Genomic DNA, 20,971 nt, shown 5'->3' on the forward strand with positions numbered 1-20,971 from the left:
GGTTACCCAGCAATCTGATTTGTCTATTTCCTCATGATGCCATTTAAACTTGTCCTCTATTCTTTATCATAGAGAAAATGGAAATTAAATCTAAAGGCTCGTTTGGATTCAGCTTAAACATTTTTGGTAAGAATCCTTCATAGGTGATGCTGTGTAATTCCCACTGGATCACATTTGGGAGGAATGTGACTGAGGCTACACCTCAGAATCAGAGGAACTTGACACATACATCTATGTATACACATGTGTAAGTGTTATACGTGTGTGTACAGGAAGAGACAAAAACAGAACAGTCTGTATGGTCCTCTCCAGTCCTAATAAAGTCATATTTTGGTGAGGAAGTGAGCAGAAAGCTGCTCTGGGTAGGGCTCTCCTTTGTTGCTGTTTATGGCTGTGCCGGGTCTCCATGCTGCTTTCTCTAGCTGCGGTAGGCAGGCTTCTCATCGCAGTGGTTCCTCTTGTTGCAGAGCACAGGCTCTAGGGCCCAGGCTTCAGTAGTTGAGGCTCACAGGCTCACTAGTTGTGCCTTACGGGCTCTAGGGCCCAGGCTTCAGTAGCTGTGGTGCATGGGCTTAGCTGCTCTGAGGCAGGTGGAATCTTCCCGGACCAGGGGTCGAGCTGTGGCCCCTGGGTTGGCAGGTGGCTTCTTAACCCCCTGCCCACCAAGGAAGTCCAGAACTCTAGTTTCTTTTTCTTTTTTTTGAGTTTTGAATATTTATCACTTTGGTTTTTTAAAATTTTAATTGGAGGATGATTGTTTTACAACGTTATGCTGGTTTCTGCCATATGACAACATGAGTCAGCCTTAAGTGTGCACATGTCCCCGCCCTCTTGAACCTCCCTGACACCCCCCACCCCATTCCGCTCCTTTAGGTTTCAGGACTCTCTTTTTTAAAGAGCTCCTGGGACGGTGTGTGGGGGAAGTGGGTCTGATGTCACAGTTAAGAAGCTCTGTTTTGAGGGATGCCACCCTGGAAGTTAAACAAATTCCTTACCAAAGGAACTTTATACAGTATCTGTGGTTCAGTAAGTACTAAAAAATATGAACTCCTGTGATTAATAATGAATTTACTACACTGACCCATGTGGCCCAAATAATCGATACCCTTCGGAGCAGGCTGCATTTTACTCCCACATCACTGGTAGTTTCCTGGCCAATGTCCACGTTCATTATTACCACCTCCCTCAGATATACAAGTCCCACAGAGGCTCAGCACCGTGGCCTCCCGCCCAGTGTCTTCTGGAAGGATAAGAGGATTAGGAAAGTAGAATTTATGTGCTGCTGCCTTCCAAAAGTTAGAAAGACCCTCTAGAGCGCTGATTCGAGCAGTGTGGTCCCTGGCCCCCCCCAGCTCCTAGAGGGGGATATGGGCCACCTGTTTCAAAGAGCACAAGTTCCCAGCTCCCACACACTGAACCAAACTTTCTGGAGGGGCTGCCAGAACTGCGTCTCTAACAAGCCCCCAGGAGATTCTTTACACAGTGAATTCTGAGTCAGTCAGCCGGAAGAGGGTCTCAGACTCAGTGAGGTCCGCCCGCACAAGAGGCTGCGTGGTGCTGGGTCGGGGGTGCGGGTGGGTCAGATGGGGATGGGGCAGGGCTGCGGGGGCTGCAGAGGAGGGCGAGGATGTGTGTGGCCCAGCGCATCAGCAGAGCCAGATGCGTCCCCGCACAGCTCACGAAGCCACACGAGGGCAGGAACGAGCGATTCTGCAGGGCAGCCAGCTGTCCCCCCGACCTTGCTCCCATGCTGTCCAGGAACCCTCCTATGGCAAGGGGTCCCCATCCACCAGCACCTCCTCTTCAGAGCACAAAGCAGAGTGAGACCCGATGGGACGGTGCTGGTGTGAATAGCTCGGAACCCTGCATGGATTTTTTTTTAAAAAATCAGTTACTAAAGGAAGTCTGCAAACTCTCACTTGCCCTGGTTACCCCCTAAAATACACTGACTATGGAAATGCAGACTCCTTGACTCTATTGAAGAAGAGGGTCCAAATACCCTGGAAGTTACACTGTTTCTTTTTTGTTTTGTTTTTTTATTTTATTTTATTTTATTTTATTTTTTCCAGTGGGTTTTGTCATACATTGATATGAATCAGCCATAGAGTTACACATATTCCCCATCCCGATCCCCCCTCCCACCTCCCTCTACACTGCTTCTTAAGTTACGGTCTCAACAGGCTCACACCTCCTTCTGGCTGCCAACACGCTTTCCTCAGGGATAACTAGCCCCCACATCCCACCTCTGACTCTGTGGGCAATCTCTCAACTGGGGGCGACTGTGCCCTCCCTGCCTTGCAGGGAGCATCTGGCAATGTCTAGAGACATCGTTGGTTATCACAACTTGGGGCGGGGAGGCGTGCTACGGGTATCTAGTGGGCAGAGGTCAAGGCGGCCAATATCACAGGCCGCTCCCCTGACAGAGCAAGTCGGTGGCGTGGATGGTGAGTCCACGCTGGGCGCTTCGTGCAGTTTTCATATGTCTAGGTGCAACTTCAGAACAGAGCTCTAAACCCTCATATTTTAGAAACACCTGCTCTAAAGAGTAAGTCAAGCTCTATCATCTGGACGGAAATGCATAGCATTCACTAAATTAAGTACACCTTCACTTGTTTTTCTGAAATTTGTTAAAGGTCCAAGTTAATCTGCATCAGGCTGTCCAAGATGTCAGGCTGACAGGACATGGACTCCAACTGGCCAGCATCGACAGAACCTTGACCCTGCCTCTCCTGGGGTCCTGGGAGTTTCTCTGGACCACACATGGAAGTCAGTTTTTGTTTTCAGTAATCCCTCCAAATGGCAAAATGGGGCTTCTTGAAACTTCCCTTGGCAACATGGCTTTTATTTCTCTCGAATTCTCCTCCTCCAGACTTGGGCTGGCCACTCAGGACGTGCTCAGGTGGCCGTGGCCGCTGCAAATGTCAGGGAATCCCAAGGAACTTACCAAGTAGACCTACGTAATCTTAGGCATTCCAGGTCTTACTGACCCCGGCTCAGCTCCCCTCCGAAGGGTGGTTCTCTCTCCTGCTGAACCCAGCGGTGGTTTCAGCGTCTGGTGCCCCACCCCGGCCCCCCGGAGAAGCAGAGGCTCCACGCTCTGGAACACCTCAGCAAGCCTCTATTTGTCTGGGTCTGGAGCACTTGGTGAGGAGTTGCTCACTGTCAAGTTTGTCTTTTAATCCCCCAGTCCTGGCCAGTCAGATATTTCTTCCTTGATGACCACTTCAACTCCTCTGTACCCAGTCAATCTGCTTTCTGAGCACGCATTTCTGGAGGAGTCATTTTTATACTCGGTCCTGAGGCATCAGTAACCAAGGCCAACAGGTCCACCTGTCTGGTCCCAGTTTCTAAATGATCCATTCTTTAAGATTTTTCAAGCCCACTTACACATTTCATAACCCTTTTTTCTTTCTACAAATGTCATCATCTAAAAACCTCTAGGAGGTTGAGGAAACCTTTCGGAAAATGTCACCGTCTTCCTTTATGTCTCTTTCTGTTTCTGCCCAACAGGAGTGACTGGAGAACCAACTTCCACAGCAGACATTAGGGTGTGATTCAGTCAAGATCCCATTAGCCAGGGGCTTACGACCTGCACGCACTGTGGGATGTCAAAGGCTTCAGGTTTAAGTGGAATCGGAACTTGAGCTACAGGAGCTGCCTTTCAATGTCTCTGTTATATACACGTTTAAACAGAAAGTGTTTTTCATATTCATAATGAATTCTGGAAAAATATAAGCCCCTAAGTGAGCCTCACCAGTATTTTCAGGGTCAATAAGAAAGCACAGAGTTTTGGGACTTCCCTGGTGGTCTAGTGGTTAAGAACCCACCTTTCAATGCAAGGGATGGAGATTCAATCCCTGACCAGGGAACTAAGATCCCACGTGCTGCAGGGCAACTAAGCCCGTGTGCCACAATTACTGAAGCTGGTGTGTTGTGACCACTGAAGCCTGCACACTCTAGAGCTCACGCTCTGCAACAAGAGAAGCCTGCACACTGCAACCAGGGAGTAGTCCCCACATGCTGCAACTAGAGAAAGCCTGCATGCTGCAATGGAGACTCCACTCCCCCATTTTTAAAATTTAAATACAAAAAATAAAAGAAAGCAGAGCGTTTTAATAGTACAAACATACTAGGACAAAGTAACAAAGGGTGAAAACCAAAAAGCTTATAAGAACTTACATATAAAATCAAGATACTTGCTGCTTCATGAACTTCCTGGTGTCAATAGAGGGGAGATTGCCATGTCCTCTGCTTCAGTGACCCAACCCTGAGAATCAATAACCCTTAGAGGAAGGGCTTCTGGCTCATCTAAGTGACAGCTGGGCAGTGCCCCCAGCATCAGGGAGTTTGGATGTTCATTCTGCCAGCAACTGCAGGCTTTCCCGTCCCCTCTGCACAGAGGCAGAAAGAATCGCTGCTTGTTCACAAGACACAAGGCCATCAGCCAGGTTCCCTTCCAGCAGCTTAAGAAAACCCAAACACGATCAGTGAAGAGGATTATGCAGTCCGTTACTTCTGAGCCTCTCACACAAACCCATGAAACACCAAGTAAACTCAAGAATCAAGTAGAAGAAGAGTCGTCTCCTGACTGGAAGCTTCTGGGAAAGCTCTTGTGAAAGGATGTATTATTCTTTCAAATATCGTGTCCCTTCTTGGAGGAAAATGATATTTCCCGACCCCACTGACATGATACCAGATCATGGGACTTGTTCAACCAATTCAGCGTGGGTAGAAGTGACACATGCCACTTCTGGGCAGAAGAGCTTGGGGGGGCGGGGTGGTGCTTTGTTGTCCAGCTCACTTCTCTCTCCCAGGAAATATGAAAAATCCCAGAGGAGACCTCTCTGACAGCCTGAGTCCCTGCTGAAGCAGAGGCACAGCTGACCCTTGACGGACAAGTGGTGTGGGTAAAAAAACACCCAAACCTCTGTGGTTGCTAACGCTGAGACTTTAAGGTCACACACAATCCAACTGCCTCCAAGGGCCGAGCTCCTGGCAGAGCCAGGGCCCATCCATTCTGTCTTTGGTGTCGCGATACATTCAACTCCACCATCCTCTATGATAGCCACGGGAAAGAAGTTTGCAGCTGGACAACAATAAGTCACCTAGTGACCCACACTGTGTGTGTGTGAGTCACTCGGTCGTGTCCGACTCTGCGACCCCCTGGACTGTAGCCCGCCAGGCTCCTCTGTCCATGGGATTCTCCAGACAAGAATACTGGAGTGGGTTGTCATGCCCTCCTCCAGGGGGTCTTCCTGACCCAGGGATCCAACCTGCACCTCCTGCATTGGCAGGCGGATTCCTTACCATGAGGCACCAGGGAAGCCCCACTAAAGACTGGCAGCTATCTCAGAAGCATTCACTGTACAATTCAACAAGGTAGACTGCTTCAGTAAAAAGTTTACTTTCTTCATATACTTATCTTACGGTTAATGTGTGGAAGTACCAAGTAAGAAGAAAAAACCCCTTCTGAGCAAATGAGGACAATGAGAAGTGACCCTGAGCACCGCAGCTGCAAGAACCACTTTCCATATCAGGCGCTTCTCCGAGCCTCTCACCAGAGTCCTGACTCACTCCCGCTGCCTCCCTTTCCTTCTCTGCTCCTATTTCTTCCATCCTGCAGTGGCTCCAGCCAGCCGCCAGCTAGGACGGCAGCTCGGAGGTGTGCTTCTAACAAGCAAAGAAGAGAGCTCTGAGCTCCGCCTGCAGGAGGCTTGGCCAGGCCGGCAGCTCAGGAGACACCTCCAGGGCCCGCTGGTAGCTGGTGTCAGCCCAGGACAGAGCTCTTTCCTGGGAATGGAGCGCAGGGGGCCGGAGTGAGGTATCCATGAACTGAGGGGGCGAGAGATCAGAGCAGAGCAGTGGGGATGACCGACGCCCTGGGCCTCTGGCTGGGATCAGGAAGGAATGGCGGCCAGGCAGGCAGTGCGGCGAAAAGCTCAGCCCACGGGGCGCGAGGCAGAAGGAGCGGCTCGCAGGCAGAGAAGTGGCCTTGACCACACTTTTAACTGCTTTCAGGCCATCTCCATCATGAGAACCCAAATAGTCCCTCTAGGAATACAGTCGTTCCAGAGATAGAGGAAAAGACTGTGGAGCATTAGGGTTAAAAAACTGGTAGCTTCTATGAGGAGGGTGAACATCAGCTAATGGTGAGAACACCCATCCCTTTAAAAATACAGTTGTTTTAAGTTAGGTATCACCTCTTTTTGAGCCATGTCTGTATATGTAGAGATACACACACATACATATGTGGTATCATCTTACAAGCTCAATAACTAGTAGTAGACAAAAATGTTAATCTGGAAATAGTCACAGGTGGTTAAAGAATGGCAGAAACGGTTTTCTTTCCTTGCATCTCCACTGGCCCTGAAAACCTGACCCGTAAGTGCTCCTGACAGAAGCAAGGGCGGTGGTTAATGTTCAAGCTGGGCCTTAGTGCCAGGGTTCCAGCAGCCGTTAAGGAGGTGACGGGAGCCTCATCCCGGCGTGGCCCGGGGACAGGCCAGCTGCATGACCCACAGGCGGGGCTGCCAGCCCAAAGCCCAAAGCCCAGGAACTTCTCAGAGGGCCAGGGCAGGAGCAGCTCACAACGGCAGCGACCTTCACCCAGAAGCCCATCAAAACCAACGCTGCCAACCTTGCAGCTGTCATTGGGTTTATTGGCAAAGCTCTCAGCAGAATGACACATTTCTAATTACCCAATGAAGGATATTATCAGTGAACTGGGCCTAATCATGTAAAATAACCTGTATCCTTAAAAACCAAGATCTAATTTGGGATTTACCCAGGGACTAAGACAATGCTAGCCACTGCTTGCCTTAAAAACAAACAGAAACAAATCTTTTGTATATTCTCACTGAGGTCACTTCTGTTTCTAACCAACATTGTTAATGAATTTTAGAAAGTTTCTGAGTGACTTAGAGTCAAAGTCTATTGTAGGCTATGTTGATATTTCTAAGAATATCACTGAAATGTTCAAACTCACTATTTTTATTATTTCACTCTCACTGATGCTGGCTTTTCACAACCAAAGGTACAACCTGCAGCATTAAGGTCTAAACTGCCCTGTGAGTCCATAACACACCCTTCTGGAAAGACAGCGAGCTCATAGAAGGATATGGAAATAGCCTAAGGCTTTATGTGTTAAATGCATCTGCAATAAAAAAAAAAACAAGACACACAAGTGGATATTCACAAACGTGGCTCTTTACTTATGTTTCAAAAATCTCCCCTCTCTAGTGCCTTACTTCTTTCAAACGTTTAAGACCCATGAAATACTGTGTGATGAGGAATGCACACATACACATTCACACACATTTGTAAGGTCAGATTTTTTTAACATCTAAAAAGTCAGCAAGATAGATTTGTACGTTGCATCCACACCCAGTTCATCCCACACTGTCCGTCTCAGTGATTTCACAGCCAGAGATCAAGCCACACAGCATTTTTCAACTTCCCCTGAGAATGTCAAATTCAAAACTGTAGACCAGTTTAAGCTTCCTTCATTTATTAACTAGAGGAATTCCCCAGACATTTAGGATTCAGACGGTGTTTTGGAAACAGATGAGCTTAAGTGTAGCTCCCAAAGGGATGCAACACTTCGAGAAAACGCAAGTTCAACATCCTCTACATTCAGAACCACCCTCAAAGGCAGGCAGGACCTCGGCGGCATAACTGAACTGGCCTGAGGCCACAGGACGTGCCAGGCGGGAGGCGGCGGCCCAGTGAGCTTTGCCCAGATGAAGTCAGTGCAGATCAAAGTTCAGGCCGGTCACAGAAAACCCCGTTCTGCCAGTCTGAACCCTTGTCCTTGTTCATGAGATGCAGTACTCTTTCTGGGAAAAGGGACTTATTGTCACAGCTTCTAACAGCAGTGCAGCCTCATAAACAGAGATGAACTCAGAAGAAGAGAGAACAGGCCAGAGGACCAAGCCACTTCGGAACAAAAATGAAAGTACTGGAGAGGCTGGGAACACAAAGGACTTTAGCTTCACTTCCCAGAGACACCCCAATCCCTTGTTCCCAGATGCTCACCTGGAAGGGCTGCTAAGGAAGGTAGCAGAGAGGAAGCCGGTCCCAGATGATGCATGTGGCCAGAGCCCTGGACTCCAGAGGCTGCCAGGGGCTCCTGCCCCAGCCTCCCCGGGGTGCAGGCTGGAGTGGGTGTCTCTGCTTTGAACCCACGTGGCTCAGAAACAGAAAGGTGCTTGGCAAGGGAGTGCCAGGCAATCGGAGGAGAGAAAAAGAAGCCCGTGTTCTGGTTAGGTAAGAAAAAGGAGCACCCCTGGGTGCTGACACATACTTCTCTGACGTGTTTGGAGCTAACAGGCTTCCTCACAGCAAACGTTTCCCACGGCTCTGATGACCTCCGGCCTTGTGAGCAGACACCCACACGGGGCAGAGAAAGTCCCTTTCTCCGAGTCCCACGTGCACGCGCAGGGTGGCTGACCACTCTGGGTCCTGGCAGAAAATGCGGGCAGGACTTCGGGGGAGGTCTCTCAGGCTCACGAACAGGATGAGCGTGGACTCAACAGTCACTCTCCCAAGACTGCTACCAAACCCACTGCCCCACCCTTCCAGCCAATGAGCTCATCCCGAAAGGCACCTCGGGGAGCGCTCCCGTCTGGAGCCAGACTGTCTGGACTTGGACTTGAATCCCCGTTCTAGCACTTGCTAGGCAGTGACCTTGGGCCCAGAGGTGGCGCTGTACCTCAGTTCCTGGGTCTGCAAACGGAGGGTACTAACAGAACCTACCACATAGGCTTGTTGTGAAAGTCAACTGAGTCAGTCATAAGCTTAAAATGTGCTTGGCAAAAGCAAAGTACACCAGGCAGGTGGAGTAGACTCCCTGGAGCGGGACCCAGCCTCCCCACCCCCAAACCCCACATCACCAAGGCCACCTATGAGGTCACGGAGGGCATGCCTTTCCCCATTTAGATCTTCTAGGGCCCTCCTGGCCTGGGGTAAGTAGTTTCACCATCAAACACCGATTTTCTCCCTGTAAGAAGAGTTCTACAGCATAAAGAATACAAATGGATACAAAAGGGATACAGAAGGTCTATTTCAATACTATCACCCTGCCTGCACCTGTAGCTCTGTGTCTTTCAGCAATGAAGTGTGGGTGTTCAAAGGACCTACCTCAAAGGGTGTTATAAGGATTAAAAATACGTGCATGTAAAGCCAGGTATAATTTTAAATAATCAATAGGTGCTAGGAATTATTACTATTATCATATTTGGCCAACCCCTTTATTTTTCTGCTCTTGGAGGGCTGTCTCCACACAGCCACACACAAAAATCACCTTATAATATCAATGACTGTAGACTGAAGCTTGTCAAATGGTAAAGTCATAGGTGGGGACAAAAACACTAGACAGGAAGCAGGGGATCATGGACTCTGGTCTAGGCTCTTGGCTAATGGTGTGTGACCACACTCGGCATCCTTAGCTGCTCTAGCTTCAGAGATTCAGGTACAGAGGTGGGGAGGGGTGGTGATGAGGGTCTGTAGATGATCATGGTCACTGTCAGTTTCCAGAGTCGATCCTCTGAAGTGCATGACCACCTTTCATCACCTTCTCCCCCGAAGCAGGTGGCTCTCCAGGTCCTACAGTTCTAGATGGATGGGAAAGGGAGATACCCTGTCGATTATAAGAATTGACAAGTACAGAGACAGAGGAGAAGGTCATATCTGAGCACATTTGTCCAGGGGCCATGATCAAAGGGCATGAGCTAGACTGTCTCCCTCTTCTCATAACGTCATTATTTCCTCTACCCTTTCATTTCCAGGTCCAGAGTGTCTCTCATTCTTGGAAATACAGCAGAGCCGTCTCCACTCCAGTCTCTGGGCTACCAGCTGAAAACGAGGCCCTCTCTACCCTTAGTTGCAGACACAGAGCCAGCAATTAAAGAACCTGTACTTGGTTTGGAAAAATCACAGTCACATACAGACGCCTTCCTTCCTCAGATACTGTGCTTCTGTTCTAGACAAGTAAAATGATGGGTTATAAAGAATTTCATAGCCATGTGCCAAAGGACATGATAGAGCACAAAGTTGTGGTCACTATGTAAAGTGTTTATATTTTTGGCTTCTTATTTATTGCAAGAAGGGTGCCAACTGGTTAGCGAATGATCTGAGAGCAAGTTCCCCAGTCGGAGATGCCAACAACACGAGGGAGTCCTTTATAAGTGCTCTGGTTTCAGGCAGGAGTCAAGTCATATCCCTTTTATTTCAAAACATAAACTGTATGAAGCTGTCCAATAAAATTAATGTTCGCTGCTGTTTATTCTCTGTTCCTGGGTGAATTATTAAAGTCAAGCAGTGCAATTCTCTCATTGGTTATAAATGGCCCCAGAAGGCTGATTTGCATCCATCCAGGGGCACTTACTTCTGGTAAGTATTCTTATTAATGATCTAATAAAATGTCTTGTTTTGTTACGATCATTTGAAATGATTCAAATGATATTTAAAAATTCAGCACTCCAACCCAACAGCCTGGAGATGAAGCTGCTGAGCTGACATTAATTTAAAGTGATTTTCAATTTTACTTGGTACTGTCAATGAGATCATGGATGGATTAAATTTTCTTTTTTAAATTTTGGTCTCAGTGCTGTCAAAGGCAATGTCTTACCAAGATTTGGTAAAACTGGTCTGATTACAATGATAACTGCAGATAGTAAAGGCTGGGGTGGGAGGTTCTGGTAAGAAATTATTTGGCGGTCAACCACACACATCCTAAATTGTAGAGGTAGACTGTGAGAATAAAGCTATGTCAACAAGAATAACACTCATAAACATGTCCAGTTTCACTCCTCCTAACTTCCTGACCTTTCTTCCAAACTGCCCTTTAGCGGAGGTGGCCATTCCCAAAAGCGAGCGCTGAGCTCCATGGATTCGGCCTCTGTGATAAGTGCAGGAAGAAAAGCGCAGCCCGCCTAAGGCCACTCTGTGTAGGTGGGTGATGAGCTGATGACTGAAGTGTACGCGCTCAGACACACCACCCACCCCATCACCCTAACCCACCTGCCAAGAAGCCAAGGGCCCAGAGGCTTCAAAGAAAAGAAGCAATGAATGGTTGAGGTACTCGGTGAAACTGCACCCAGCACTGCAAAAATAGCTCTTATTTTTCCCAGGTCCCAGAATATTTGATTTCTGGATTTTTCCTCTGTTCTTATCTCATTACACCCCACCCTTTTTAAAAGATAATGCTCATTAAACATCTGCTGAAACGAAAGCACTTAAAAAGGAGTCGCATGTTGTGGGCTTCCCAAACTGGAGAACTGTTACTGTGCATTGTTGACCATGGTGATGAGCAACTGCTAACTTTTACTGAACGAAGCACTGAAGCTGCTAAAGAGGTAAGACCAGGCAGGTGCCCTTGTCTGAGATCTGACAGCCCAAGGTGTGCAGGGAACACGCAGGGAAAGGAGGGCGGGAGGGTGGGCCGGGAAGAGACACAAAGATACTCCTACTGGCCTCATGGAAATGTCATTAAAGTTGGAATCAGGAAACACAGAGACATTAAGAAAGACCAAGGCCAAGAGGAATGGGACTTCAGAGAAGAGTGCCCTGGTGGGTGGGGCAGCACCAGATCAGGGAGAACCCTGAGGAAACCACGATAAGGCTTTTATCAGGACTGTAATAACTGCAAAGTAAATCCATCATTAGTTCAAAAGGGAGGGTCACAGTTGGGGTGGAGAAAGGCTAGAATTTTTCTGCTTCTGTTGGATAACCCTGGATGCTGGCATTAAAAACTCTTCTTAAAAGAAAACTAAAGGGCTAGATAATGCTGATACTGCTTATGTCCTGAGCAAAACAGAAGCATGCTGATGGGCCTCATTTTTTTTTTTTTTTGGTATATTTAAGTAGAAATGAAGGCTGAAAGGGTGAATGCTTGTTAATCCAGGCATATCTGCTAGCTATTTAGTACGATGAATTTTAAACAGAAGAATGAAAATTAACTTTATGCTCTAACAGCCCCCTTACCCATTCAAATTCATTTATAACTTACAGGGTTATTTGTAAACCTTTATAATGATTTCAAGGAACTAGGATGATTGTTAAGTGAGTGTGGCTTTCTGATCCAAATTCGATCAAGAAAGAAACCCCTAGGACACATGGAGTTTTGGCGGTTTTAAGAGATAAACATGTCAGAGATAACTAAACACTGACATCAAGCCAGGACGGTTTTAGGAGGCTAGTGGAGTGATACCGGCGTGTCTGCTTTGCCCCTTGCCGCTTCCAGAGCATGATATTCTCTGATGCATAAAAAAAGACAAAAAAGAAAAACCACTGTAGATGAAAGTCTTTACCACTGAGAGAAATAGTCTGTACTGCATAGAGTAAATATGTATCAATTTGGCTCAGGAAAAAATTAAATGACCACACCAGAGGAAGAGTCTGCCTGTACAAAGTGTGGTCCCAAAAGGAATTTGCAACCTCTTTTTTCAAGCTGTCCCCTCCCACTAAATTCTCTCTCCACTCCTGACCACGTGGGACCTTTTTAGGAGAGGGAGGAAGGGGCTCCAACGGATGCGGTTAAGAAGTGTGACTGATGCGCGTTGATGTGAGGCAGAGACCACAACCTTGCCAAGCAACTGTCCTCCAGTTAAAACAAAAGACAAGTTTTTCATCTTAGGTAAGACATTCAGTGTCTATGGGTACCCTAACTGCCTCACCAGAAAGAAGGCAAAGGTGAAGTAGCCTGGCTAGCAGTGTTCGTTTCTCAGAAACCGCATGCTCTCAGGTCTGAAAGACAAACCCCGTTCACACACCAACGACAGTGGCTTCTGAAGTGCGTCCAAGTGCCTGGTTTGGGACCAGTGCTCGGACACCAAAATGATGGCTCTCCAGCCTCAGAGGGGTCCCAGGCCAGCAGGGCAACGGGGAAGTCGGCAGGTGGGCCCAGCACAGAGCCCTCGGTGCCAGTGAAGCAGCAAAGAGGGGCCCCCTGTTCTGCCTGGAGGGGAGAAGGCCACGGGAGCAAGTGCCAGGCACGGGGCCGGCCAGGGTCAAGGTCGTCCCTTGAAGCCAAAGCCGGGGGTGAGGAGGACGGGCAGGAAGGCGGCAGGCGGAGGGACTGGATGAGTCTCGCCAGGGATTCTGCACTCTGTGCTGTCCGCTACAATGAGGGGCCCCTACAGTGTTTTCAGCCAAAAACGTAACAAAATCCGGCCTGCATTTTAGAGAACTCATCTCTAGGACCTCTGTGAGGAAGAAATAAATGTTCACATACTGGGTATGGGGAAGTCATTCTGGCTTATCCATGATTTCACTCAAATTCTATGCTAACTAAAACAGCCTGCTGGTGGCTTGTCACACATCGTGCATCTGCTTTAATTATTAAAGAAAAGGATCCCACGACCAAAAGAAAAGCAGGTCGATGTTAAAAATAAAGATGAAGTGCCCCTCTTCCTAGGACACCAGTGCTGGTTCTCCGTCAATGATAAGACTCCCTTTCCAGGTGCCAAGGCCATACTGACTTGCTGTGTACATGCTGACCTCTTCTTCTTCTTTTTTTTTTTTAAACCTTGAAGGATTGCATCTCTGAGTTGTTTGATGTTCTTTGCTATGACAACTTATGACCCTGTGCTGAAAACCATGCTTCTCTGGGGCAGCTCCTGAGTTATCTGAGCAACTGCGGGGCTGTCATCCTCAGCGTGGCTCAAGTAAAAATCATCGCCATTTCTATTACAGGCGACTTACGGGTGATTTCCGTGGACACCTGTGAGGAGCAGGCGAGTAAAGGCAGGGATAAGCCCGCGCCAAGCGTGCCCACGTGCCCCGTGCATGCGTGCACCCAGACCTATACACAGGTCAGCGGAAGCCAAGGATCCACAGGCCCGTGCAATGGGGGCCACTGCCCCCCACCCCATCGAGTGGACTGCAGCCAGCGACTGGAAGGGGCACACCTGCGGAGCCAGGACGGCCAGCGGGAAGCCCCGGCAGGGATCCAAGCAAGAAGAGAAAGGCCCCAGAACTACTGCAGCGGAGGGGGTGGTTTTGAGAAATGTTTAAAAAGACAGTAAGACTCGAGAGTCTAACTGGCCCTGGAGGTTGCTGGGAAGGGGAGTCAAGGAGCACTTCCAGATTTCTGTACAACTACTCGAACGTTTCCATTCCCTGGAGCCAGAATATGGCAGGAGGGACACCCTGGGCAAGATCACAAGTCTAGTCTGGCTAAAGGAGAACGAGTGGTCTCTGCAGACCTCATCAGGACATGAGCAGGCACTGGGGCACCTGGGGTAGCAGGGACGTCAGGGGCACGGATGAGACCTCCTGGCGGACGGTGTGGAGGAAGGAGACGGGAGGACCAGGGTGTACCCTGGGGACATGAGAAAACTGCCAACGGGATGGAGGGTCAGGCCAAGGGGGAAGAACGAGGTGACCATGTGTCCCGGAGGGCACGGTGGACGGAACCGGTCATGGGTGGCCGTCATCTGCAGGGACCAACACCCAAACGGATGTTCACGACCCAGAAAGCAAACACACAAACCTAGAAATGAGGTGAAGAGACAGCTGAGCGGGTGCTGGTCCCTTTCACTGTGGTCTGAGATACACTTCAAAATGCCGTGCACTGCATTTTAGCTAGATCCTCAATTTCCTGGCCCTCAGCATTTACTAAAAAAAAAAGTCCCAAGGAGTACCTTATCTGAGGAGTCATTACAACAAATAGGCAGTTAGCACAAGGTTAAGATGAGGAAGAATGGGAACAATACCGTACTTCGAGGCTGCTGGGGGCGTGCGGAGGGGAGCTGGGGGAAGGAAACGGGCGGACAATGCACAGATGTGGACTTTTTCTCTGCCAGGAGTATCAGACAAACAGGAAGACCTTAAACTTCTCCAACTGGGAACTCTCAGATTTGCCTGCTGAGCAGAGGGGCCAAGCATGCAACTGGAACACAGAGACAAGAGGCCGTGATTGAGGCTGGGAGAACCGCTCCACACGGCTGCTCTGTGGGGCTTTGTGCACGTGGCCTGTGGGACCACAGGAGCCTCACCCATTCGTGAGACCCAAACGAGGCAACCCACTCCAGTATTCTTGCCTGGAGAATCCCACAGACAGAGGAGCCTGGCCGACTACAGTCCACGGGGTTGCAAAGGGTCGGACAGGACTGAGTAACTGAGCGCCCACGCATTAACCTCTTCCCGCTATATGCCAGTAGCATCCTCCTGGTTGGAACAATATAAACTGTCTCTAGATACTAACATATGCCCTGGAAGACAGCCCGGTCCTGGAAGGTGGTTAAGGCATAGGATCTAGACTGAGATGAGATTCAAGTCCTGGCAAATGGCACATACTAGCAGCATGATGCTGGGCAAATAACCAACTTCCCTGTGCCTCGATTTCTCCAGCTGCAAAATGCAGACAATACTACTGTCAGCTACAAATTGGCACTTGCCCTGGGCGCTTGCTTGCCATCTACCTCTACAAGGATTAAATCATGCTGCTGTAGCAGCTGACCTCAACACCCCCTGAAGGAGTTCAGGGTGGAGAGCAGAAATGAGGCATCTGTGCTCTGGGAAAACTGGCAGGACAGGACTTTGGAGAGTTGCACATTCTCAGGAGCTGATTTTATGAGCCCAGTTCTTGTCTCTCCTCATATCTAGAGAAGCACTAAAATCCGTCATGGTGACGACTGCTTCTTGTGACTAACAGAAGCTTCATAAGACTAGTAGAAACTCCTAAGAATAAATGTGCTTGACTGCATGTACTCCTCACTTTACCAAAATCATGTATATACTGACCTTTCCCTCTGCCTCTTTGGAGCAGTCTCTCAGCTATCTGAGGTGCTGTCTCCCAGACTGCAGTCCTCATTTTGCCCCAAATAAAATTTAACTTGAAACTTTTACATTGTGCATTTTTTAAAAGTTGACACTATATACTTCATAAGATTGATATGAAGATTAAATGGGAAAATAAATGTTAAATACTTGGCACAGAGCCTGATACACAGTAAGCTTTTAGGAAATGGCAGCAATGATATTGTTAACAACGAGAGTTGAAAAAAAAACAAACGAGAGTTGTACTCCCTTGACCTTGGAAGACAGAACTGAGCAGGTCATTTGACAATCGGGTAAGAACAAACGGCCCACATGGCTCACATCTAAACAGTCTTTCCAAGGGCACTTAGGGCTAGAACGTTAGGAACACAACCGCCACGATACTAACCTTGATGGAAATCCAGTTGCATTAATCCCTGTGGGGACGAAAGGGGGGTAGGTATCAAGGGAAAATACAAGAAATGAAAAAATAGCTACAGACCAAAGGGAAACATCCTGACACAAAGAGGGAAAGGTAAAAATTCACACCTTTAAAACCCAACTTAGGCCACTGAATCTGGGGGGGCGGGGTTCCCTAGGTAAGAGCTGGTGAGCACCTAAATAGTGACAGCTGGTCACTGGGAAGGGAGAGAGAGTCCTAAGTTGAAGCAGCAAGGAAAAGTAACAGGAGCAGATGCTGAAGAAGTGGGGAGAGGCGAGCCCTGGAGTCTTGCTCTCTGCCGGGCGCTGTTGTCCAGCTCATTCTGGAGACACCCCCGAGCCTGCTGAGAAAGGTTGCAGGGCCCCAGGGCTGCTCCGAGGCCCCTGCCTTTGACAGCAGGGATTAGGAGCTTCAGACCAGGACGTCTCCCACCAACTGAGCCCTGGGCCCCGCGGTGGGACGGGCAGACCTCACACTGCTGGGCGGGGACAGCAGCCCCCTGCTCAGCCCCAGCCCCTGCCTCCCCGCTGCAGCCAGGAACAGACCTTCGCCTCTCCAACCCAGCCCGTGTCATCGGCGCTTCCCACGCGGCCTGGGTTTGATGGGACAGTCAGAACACAAACACTGTGACTCAATCAGCATTCAAACCATCTTGGGTTTGGAAATCGTCAGTGACTGTATCCGGTAGCTGCAGTCTGAAATAAGCTGTTTCCAATGGTCATCTGACTCACAGAGAAGGCAGCACGAAATTGGATCTATCTCCTAATTAGCCACTCCAAAATACCACCAAGCCTTTGTGAGACAAAGCCTGGAAATATTTAGTGAAACACCCTCTTCACTGTCTTTTTCTGACCATGATTTACTTATAACTCAAGAACATGCTGTTGTCTATTATTATGTCATTCAAGTGCACCATATTTCTCTTTGCTCATTAAAGTAAAATAAATAACCCAGAATAGTAGCAGGCTTGTGCCTAGCGTTGAAGGCTACACACATTAACATGAGACCACGCGCCCACACATCTATAATCTTCTGATCCCAAGTCTTGTCCACCCAAAAACCCCACGGAGGCAAGTGATTTTTACCCCTAACACTACTGTGTTGTTGCTGGTTGAAAGCACGCTGAGAACCAAACGAGCAAAGCAAAACAAGCGTCCATTCTTTCCTGAAGGAAGGTCACACAGCGGCCTGCATTTGACCCCAACATCAAACCAAAGACATCATAGGGCATTTACATTCCAGGGAAATTTTTACACGATAAAAACTCCCACAGCATAGCTTAGAAAGTAAAGTGTTTGACATAAATGAAGCTCCCAACAGGTAGTAGGGGGTAGACACTGGAAAAACAGCCAACAAAGAGTTGACTTAAAATACCCTCAATCATTTTGAGAAACTCCAGAAAGTTGACTCTAAACTCACTTTGTCAGAATTAATTTGGGAAACATTTAGTCCTGCTTAAGGGAGAACTGGGCTTCCCCAGCCATTTGGACAAGTTTCCAGAGCTCGTTCCTGTCAGTGAGTAACTGTGTTCCTCTCCCGCTCAGGCTGGGAGGACGAACGTGGGGCCAAACACCTTGGAGACAGAAAAACAAACGGACTCAGTTACTGTGTTTTTAACTCAATTCTGTCTGGAAATCAGGATGCAAGATGCTCAAGATCCAGCTTCAGGGAAGCTCTTAATGCTGAGGAGATTTTTCAAAAGTTCAAATGAGAAGGCCAGGAGAGCTCAGCCATGAGGAAGGCTGATAAACGGCAACATGACTGTCTGACTGCCGTCCAGGAGGTATAGTCCACTCTCGGTGCTGAGGACAATTTTTAATTCAAAAAGGACCAAAATTTGGATCAGCTTCCCATCACATGATTTTTACCTGACCCTTTTTGTGTTCCCAAATTTGATACAAAAAGTCCTCTCTCTAAAAATCAGTAAAGATGGCCAGCCTCACTGTATTTCTAGTAGAGCTGAGGAATGAAGGATTTTAGATTTTACTTCGGTCACATAGAAAGGAAAGAAAAAAAGGTGGTAAAATGTTTGAATTTCATGATTGTAACAGTTTTTAGTCTCATCAAAAGAGAAACTGACCAAAGTCATTAAACTGGAAAAATCATCTATACCACTCCACCTACCACCCTCCTCTCCCCGCCAGCTTTATTTATTCAGATCCATGATGTTGGTTGAAGTGCGTGGAAGAGAATGTGAAGTGTCACCAATATTTCCCGTCCCAAGTCCTGAAGACAGGAAGCATGAATGGGAACTGCAACACCCAATATCATCAATCTCTGCTTTCCATTTCTCTTGTTTTTCAGTTCTGATAAGCCTCTTTATTTTTTGAACCTGACAGCTGCCAGGACCTTTTATGATTACCACTGATCTCTGAAACACTACCATCTGTCTACAGTTGGCTGGCTCAGTGTAACTGTGCTCCCAGAAACAGAATCCTGACATGTTTAACCCCACACATTTTTTCATGCAGGCATTTAGCCTCAGAACTATATCTGGTGTGGCTCTCTAAGTACAAAATAGATACAATGGTCCTAACTCAACCGTTTGCATGCTCCCTACTTTATGTTCTCACCGTCCTTTACCACATTCTTTGCAACTCACTGCCATGTTTGTGTATTTGGTGCAGAACATGTTCAGGCAGCAGTAACTCAAAGTCATGGTGCCATTCATGGGCTTTCTAAAGCAGCAGTTGCTGGGCTAATCAAGGACCATGCATGCACTGCAGCTCAACTTCCTCCCTCAGCTTTTAGGTAAGCACTAGGATCCTGCTTCAAGGAAGGGGAAACTGAGGCATGGGCCATTTAATTGAATCAATAAATACAGAGCATCCCCTCCAAGATCCAAGACACAGTGTCCATATTCGAAAGAGCTAATAAATACAACCAAGATACTTCTAAATTAACCAGTCTAATGCTAACAAACTTTGAAAAATTGTGTTTTAGAAATTCATTCTTCAACTGGACACAGACAACCAAATGTTAATTGGCAGAGTCCTGTCAAAGACAACCCCTTCATACCTTAACAGTTTACCTTTGCCAACACCTGGAATCCTACAGCAGGTGTCTTCTTAAGAATTGAAAAGTACTTTTCCTGATGTTTTCATTTCACTGTCATATCATTCCTGTGAAAGGTTGAAAAGAACTGACAAAGTACTTTCCCTGAAGCGTGAAGCCACAGAATGCCTCTGAAAAGTGTTTTACAGTCTGCGGGCAACAGGGCTTAGTGTAGGATGGAGCCAGGCCATGCAGCAAGGCTGGCGTGGGGCTGGGTGATAAAATGCTCACAGCTTTAAAAACAGAAAGCATTACACAAGGAGGCAGATGAAAGGATTTGTGAAACAAATTGCCGAATTTTCGCAATACTACAGTCTCAAGAAGGGAAATCATCTGACAGACTGAATCATGAATTTCTGCAATGCAAGAATTTATAAGAGCATCAGGGTATGAATCATAGCCACAAAATGTTTTTTTAATATCCCTGTAAAAATCAGTCCTGTGAATGCAGCAACACTTCCAAAAGCACTTGTCTGTTTTAGGTACTGATTCACTTAACAATTTGCAAAAATAATTTTTAAAAATCTACCTGAAGTTTCTGGAAACTAGAAGAAGAAAGGGGGAAAGAAATAAAGTAGTCTCAACCCCCATACAGTAGATTGTTTGCATGTCATTTTGTCTATAGCAGAAGCATTACCAAAAAGGGAGATTTTCATGGTATTTTTCCTGACTATATCACATTAAGCCATAAGATTCACTTATGCACCAGCCCAGGTTGGATGCATCAGACAAGAGCTCAGGGTTGGTGAAATGGGAAGACCCAGAGGGATGGGATGGGGAGGGAGGTGGGAGGGGGAACACATGTAAATCCATGGCTGATTCATGTCAATGTATGGCAAAAACCACTACAATATTGCAAAGTAATTAGCCTCCAACTAATAAAAACAAAAAAAAAATCCACTTATGGCTTTTATTTTTATTAGACATTTTATTTTTTATATAATTATTCAAGGGCACTTCAATTCATAACTAAATACCATCAGCAGAACTCTTCTAAAACTACAAATGATTTTGTCATGAAATTTAAAATAAGTTTCTCTGAAATTCTAGATGATTGTTCAAAATTATTTTTAAAATTCTAAACTAATAAACAAATTACAGTTTACACTTCAACAACACAGGAGGTTTTTCTCTGCACAGTCAGAAAATCCAAGTATAACTTGTAGCTGAACCTCCATGACCTCAGTTCCTCTGTATCCAGGGTTCCACATCGTGGAGTCAACTTACTGCCAATTGTAACATTTATTATTGGAAAAATATCCCTAAGTAGACCAGCACGGTTCAACCTTGTGTTGTGCAAGAGTCAACTGTTCATCGTTAGGATTTTAAAACAGCAAATAAACTATTTTTGGTTTCAAAACACATATGACCTTAGGCTAGTAGTAACAGTTTAGTGTTAGTCACTCAGTCGTGTCCAACTCTTGGCGATCGCATGGACTATAGCCCACCAGGCTCCTCTGTCCATTGGATTTTCCAGGCCAGAATACTGGAGTGGGTTGCCATTTCTTCCTCCAGGGGATCTTCCCCACCCGAGGATCAAACCCAGCTCTCCCACATTGCAGATGGATTCTTTACCAGCTGAGCCACAAGGGAGGCTACTTTTCTCCAATGCTCCTTGTAGAAGGCATAAAATCAACATGAAATCAAGTTGAACCAGATTCATTCATTCTGAGAGGTGTGACCACACATGCAGTGAGGAGCTGGACAGTTCTCCCC

At 47.3% G+C, this 20,971-nt stretch overlaps 1 protein-coding gene across 6 annotated transcripts in view; it reads right to left on the reverse strand.

Moving 5' to 3' along the window:
- Positions 1 to 20,971, reverse strand: part of LHFPL2 (LHFPL tetraspan subfamily member 2) — a 168,498-nt gene that overhangs the window by 28,618 nt on the left and 118,909 nt on the right. The window contains exon 1 of one of the 6 annotated variants that reach the window (XM_065940064.1): positions 19,233 to 19,407. The exons of 3 other annotated variants lie outside the window; for them this stretch is intronic. The gene's annotated coding sequence lies outside the window, so the exon portion shown is untranslated. Of the gene's footprint in view, positions 1 to 4,179; positions 4,369 to 16,168; positions 16,592 to 19,232; positions 19,408 to 20,971 lie in introns of those variants that run through there. 2 more of the 6 variants (XM_065940063.1, XM_065940065.1) reach the window with 2 other exon arrangements.

This window comes from Muntiacus reevesi, chromosome 7, assembly GCF_963930625.1.
Source record: "Muntiacus reevesi chromosome 7, mMunRee1.1, whole genome shotgun sequence".
Lineage (NCBI taxonomy): Eukaryota > Metazoa > Chordata > Mammalia > Artiodactyla > Cervidae > Muntiacus > Muntiacus reevesi.